Source organism: Opisthocomus hoazin, chromosome 6, assembly GCF_030867145.1.
Source record: "Opisthocomus hoazin isolate bOpiHoa1 chromosome 6, bOpiHoa1.hap1, whole genome shotgun sequence".
NCBI classification, from domain to species: Eukaryota; Metazoa; Chordata; class Aves; order Opisthocomiformes; family Opisthocomidae; genus Opisthocomus; species Opisthocomus hoazin.
In genome coordinates, this window is record NC_134419.1 from 51,094,354 (window position 1) to 51,100,353 (window position 6,000).

Here is a 6,000-nt window from a genome sequence, read left to right on the forward strand (position 1 = left end):
CTGTGTGCTGGAGTTTCTTGTTCTGCTTTGAATTTCGATCACAACTGCTTATCTCCTGTGAGAACTTGGTAATCATGGAGTGACACACAGTAGCTAGAAATGCAGAGCACAATTTGTCGAGCCTGGAGACAGATGGGCTGTGTTCACCTGTAAATGTGGACAATTAACAGAGACGAGACACCTATGGCTAAAGTAGAGAGAGACTTCAAAAAGCATCCTCTGGCAAAAGATTAACCATCCTTCTACGAATATTTCCTAAGCATAATGAAAATACACGTTACTTTTAAAACGTTGCCGCACCACAGCCACACATGTGAATAAAATGCTACTTGTCTTACACTGACATATGAACATAGTACAAAGGTACCCACAAAAAGTGCAAGGGGTGATCTGCCACTGTTAGAGAAGGAACAACAGACTCAATGTTTCGCTGGCACCCAGGTCACTTGGGACCTTTGTGGATCTTGGCCTTAAAACATTAAGCCACCCTTTCACTTTCGGTGGGGTACATACCCTAGGAGCAGAACACAGCTGAGACTCAACACCAGCACTAGCGCCAGGAGATGCGACTCCGCTCGCAGAACTTCTTTCTCTCTGCATACCTGCCCAGGATGTGCAAACGAGTCTCAGGCACTCCCACCACAGATGTCCCACACCGCAAGGTTACTGGTTTGGTTTTGATCCAAAGGTGCTTACATTTTTCGCACACAGTCCACTTTGATGTCTTTTAAATATACCCTGAGCTTCTACTTGCCAAGAGAATAAATACAACCTTGTTTTCATTCACATTTCAGTTGTGAAGCATTTAGTTCAGAATTATTTGCATAACGATTTAGCAAGAGGTAAATGTAGGTAATAAGAAAAACAACTAATACTTTAAATGTGCATATTATTGACTTGCATAGAGTCATTTACCTTAGTAAACTTCTGTGTTATGTTGAAAGAAGTGAAGCTGAATTACAGCCTCTTACAGCGTTACCTTCTACACTTTCATCACTTCTGTCCCCTAAGCACTTCATTTTCCTACTGTATGAGCTGAGAAAAAATTAGAAATGACTGAATTACTATTCTGCCATCGACATGTACATCAAGTGTACTGGTGTACATCCACTGCTGTGCATCAGTTTTACTTACCATCTCCCCCGTATGTTACACCACCACCTCTCATCAGGTCAGCAACCTGTTACATGCTCTACAAACTCTAGCATGTCCAGCACATAGGAAAAAATTATTTAGATAGTGCCACAAGACAGAGCCACCCATGGCACTTTGGCCACTTTGTGTCAGTAGAGTGACACAGATTTTTACTTTTTCAAAAAACCCCTGTCATCTCCAGTGTATCACTAACACAATAACGTGTAGCCCGCAGATATGGACAGGTCTGGTCCACTGGGTTTGTTCATTCCATTTGGCCATTTAGAAATGGTTCCATCTACAGTGCACATAGTCTTAGCTTTAAGACTTTTTTTGTTAAAGAGCACAAATGCCTGGTATTTGAAAAATGAAAAATAAGTAACACAATGAAGCTATGTTAATATCAGAAGGAGTTGTGCATCAGTGGTTCATATTGAATGGGTATCGGCATTATGTTCACTGGTGCTAGGATACCATGGTGATAGGCTCTGAAGAATTACCAAAAATAGATTAAATGCATGTGGCAAGTGATAATAAGCACAAAATGTTTTCCATACAGTAAAAAATCCTCAGGAAAGCAGAATAACTCATTCTATAAACCAGCTCAACAGATCAACTACGTCCAGGCAGAATACTCAGGGATCTGAATGCACAGTCAGAGTTGAACTCCTAAGCCCAAAATTGCCAAGAAACCAAATTTGGCAATAGTGTCTGCTCCTAAAGAAATTCAGAGCTAGGAGACTGGCACAGGATCTGCTGTTGCTAGCAAAAATGTATGAAACGAGCTGAGAGGTTTGGATATAAAGTAAGACATATTAATCACTAGGTAACACCTACCACAGTAACTGTGTCTTTCCAAGCTGCTGAAGTCTCATCCCTTTTTGTACTGAGTCAATCAAAACACTAAAAATGCCATTCTTTGAAGCTGTGCTGAGCCAGGGTGTTTGTTCACTGCTGCATAAAACAAATCACTCGAAAGAGTTTCACTGAAGCTGCCCACTGATTCAGCAGGGTGTTCGTACACAGAATTAAAGACACGTGCAAGCGTCGGCAGTGCTCGTGCGGGAATGACAGGAGACAGCGCACCCCACTTTCTCATTAACAACCACTATGCTGCATTACCACAAAGTGCATGACATCAAAGGGACGTGAAATGTCTGAAATGGCACCGCTACTTGCTCACAACTGTCAGGAGCACTTTGCTCAAACCATCCCTTATGGAGAAACATGCACAGCAAACCCATTTATTTATAAAAACAACAGCTACCTAAAGCCACACTGAAAATTCATTAACTGGGATGATTTACCACTACTCAGGCGACTAGTTGTGTGTAGACACATACGTAAATATTCAGTTGCTGCTCCAGATGTTAAGCTACCACCAATCCAAAGTGACTAAAGTTTCTGAAGCAAAGTATCTTCTGCTTCACAGTTTGCAAGAGCTCCCACTGGAAAGCGGGTCACCAGGAGGAGGTACCAGAAAGCCTCCTGGAAGGTATAGCCCATTGCACAGCAGCACACCAGAGGCATTCAGCGGAAAGCATGCAGAGCTGCCTGACAGATGCTGGAGGAAAAGATGCTGAATGCAGCTTCTTGCTGAGGACACGTGCCCCAAGTTTCCATAGCTTTGGAACACTGGTGTTACTGGGGTCAATAAGAAATACACAGGGCCTATAAGCCAGAGTAGCTCTTCCAAGGGAAACAACATCAACAGGGTCCTCCCAAGGCTGGTAGGATTTTTTAACGTGCAGGAGCAACAGAGAGCTCTAATTGCAAAGTCTGTTACTAAGTGACACACCAAGTCCTGACAAACTGTACTGGATGGTATTTTGATATATTGCTCTATGCAGCAAACCCTGTGCCAAAAATCCACCATCTCCACTCCTCTGCTTCCTCAGACAGCTGAGAAGTAGGGTCTCCAGAGCACAAACACTGAGAGAAATCTTCTGAAGACCAACAAGTTAAGGACTCGTAACCTCCTGTTTCTTTCCTGTAGGAAATGGAGAAAAACTGCAAAAACTGCAAAGGTGTTTTCTCCAAAATTATTTCCACCCCCTGCTAGTGAACAGGACAACAGACTGCAGGCTGTGCAGCAAAAGCAAAATGCAAAAACTTGCCCAAAAGCCAGGGGATCATTTGGAAAACTAATTTATCCCAGTAAAAAGATGGTCCACAGCACTTCATGTATCTTTTTGGAGCATAGAAACACTGAGAGGACAAGCATGTCCATTCTCCATGCAAGACACCCTTTGCTTAAGCACTTCGACTCTCAACCAGAAGAAAGATTTTATTTGCTTTGTAAGTGGTTTAAAACCAAAAGCTCATTGGGATAAGGGGGCAAAGCTTCTGCACCGTTTATGAATCCCACTTGGTCCTGAGGACACAGTATTGTTCTTACCAGCCCTCACACCTTGGTGCAGCCAGGCAAGAGGAAGAGTATCAGTCAGAGATCTCAGACCCTGTGGCCACCAGAGAGCTGCTGGGCTTGCTCTGGCTTCCGTAATGCTCAGAGGACCCCTACAACAGCAAAGGCCCACTGCGACACTGGACAGCCCTTACTGGGAGAACAAGGGGAGTCCAGATACCTGTGAACTTGACCTATGCTACAGAAATTCTCACGTGTCTTCTCAAAACCAACTTTATAGTCCCTTACTGCCATACGAATAGCAGGACGAACACAGGAGCTATAGCAACAAGAAAAACTATAGCAGAAACATACATGTTGTATTAAAACTAAGAAATGAGCAAAAGGGAAGACTTGAGTTTACTGTTCACCTTCATTTAGCGATAATAAAAAGCACAGTATAAAGTACAAAAATACTGTCAATTATTGCAATACTTACTTTTTAACCTGCTAGTGTGTTGACAAACCGAGCCCAGCCCCACGTGCTTGCTGAAGCAAGGCAGGAGTTGGCCACCATGCCTCAGGTAATGGCCCCCAGCCCTGCACTGTGCCCCTGGGAAGGGCTAGCAAACAGCCATTTTACACTGAGCAAAATCACACCTTGTCTTTAAAAGCTGTGTGCTGACTGAAAGCTTCCACAAATACTGCAATATATCACAATACCAGCAAACAAGACAGGACCGTACCCAGGTCAGGTCTCCTAGCTGTTTCACCAGTCATTCAGGACCTCTTTATTTTCATCCCCACTCCTCCTCACCCCTGCCGACCCAGTGGTGCCACACTCAGCTCAGACAGAGATGCCGTAGCAGGGCACGCTACCGCAGTACTTTGTTATAAGAGGGGGAATTCATACCGTGATTGATGTAGTACCCACTTAGAAGCCTGCTTTTGTGTCTGCAAGTTACCTTTGTGTGTTGCTGTACTAACGGTCTGTTCAAAGGATCAAGGTTTTTGTAGTACAGCAAGTAGAGTGTTAAGTGCAAACACCCAACACATTGTAAGAATCATCCTCGGAACAGTTTTTCAGGGCTGCGCCTGGCTGCTGTGATTCTAGATGACCAGAAGGCATGGAAAGATGTCATACAGACAGTAACTGCAGCACTGAGCTACAGAAACACACAGACACCTTTACGGTAAGATCTGAAGGGGATGTCTGACTTCTGCTTTGAAATTCCCCAGTGCTTGGGCCCAATATGCTCAACAAGGTGTTTGAGATAGCAAAGGCTATTATTCCCATAATCTTCAGGAACATAAAAGATTTCACATGCAAATTCTGGTACTCAACATTAAAATTAAATTTGGAGACAGTAACATGAGGAAAAGATTTTCTGAAATTAGCACAAATAGAACTTCCAACCACACGCTACTTAAAAAATTAGCAAACCCAAAATTTCAGACTAGGTAGAAGAGTGGTTTGCAGTAGAGAATTTAGACCACTGGTTATTGTTATTATTCATCCAGACCTGATTTGCTCAGTTTCAGTATCTGGTGTCTCCCGAGAGCTCTCTAGGACTCTCCCTTGCCTGGTCTATCTTTACATGAATTTGAGAGGCTTCAGGGTGTTGATAAATTGTTTTCTTATTAGAAGGAAAGACCTCCACTGATAGGATTTGGTTTTGAGGAAGTAACTGTGGAAAAGGAGCTGTCAAGCAAAGTGTTTGCAAGGGAAATCCTGCTACCTACTAACCAGCAGCGGCCTCTCTTTGTTGTCCAGAGCAACTTAACCAAGACCTAAAATTTCAAAAGGTTTCTACTCCTTGTAGCATACCAGATCATAGAATCATAGAATAGTAAGGGTTGTGGAAGGGACCTTAAAGATCATCTGGTTCCAACCACCCTGCCATGGGCAGGGACATCTTCCACTAGACCAGCTTGCTCAGAGCTCCATCCAGTCTGGCCTTGAACAATTCCAGGGAGGGGGCATCCACAACTTCTCTGGGGCACCTGTTCCAGTGTTTCACGACCCTCATGGTGAAGAATTTCTTCCTAGTATCTAATCTGAATCTGCCCTCTTCTAGTTTAGAGCCGTTCCCCCTTGTCCTATCACTACACACCCTTGTAAAAAGATCCCTCAACATTTAGGGATCCAAAAGCAAGGAGCCTTCTCCAGCAGAGCTGCTGTAGGTACAAGCGGGAGACAAACGTTACCCTTTGCGCACTACTGCGACTGCTACGCCGGTCCCTACCCTCCTCCAGCCGAATGGAGCAAGCGCTTCGCCCCGGGGCGGCGGGACGGGTGTGCGGTACTCTGCAGTGGGGACCGCACCGCCGGGCTGGCCAGGCTGCCCCGCTCAAGCCGGGAGCTGCCGCCGCCGGCTGCGGTCCGGCCCCGCATCCCGCACCCCGGCCCGGGGCGGCGGGCCCGGCGGCGCGGAGCCGAGAGAGGGCGCTGCTGCCTCGGCCAGCGCGGGGCTCCCCGGGCCGAGCGGCCCTGCCGCGCCGGGCCCCGCTCCGCGCACCGG

At 45.6% G+C, this 6,000-nt stretch overlaps 1 protein-coding gene across 1 annotated transcript in view; it reads right to left on the bottom strand.

The window, feature by feature from the left end:
• Positions 1–5,742, bottom strand: part of RTKN2 (rhotekin 2) — a 129,237-nt gene extending 123,495 nt beyond the window's left edge. The window contains exon 1 of the mRNA XM_075423081.1: positions 5,687–5,742. The gene's annotated coding sequence lies outside the window, so the exon portion shown is untranslated. The remainder of the gene's footprint in view (positions 1–5,686) is intronic.
• Between the last annotated feature and the right edge of the window lie 258 nt (positions 5,743–6,000).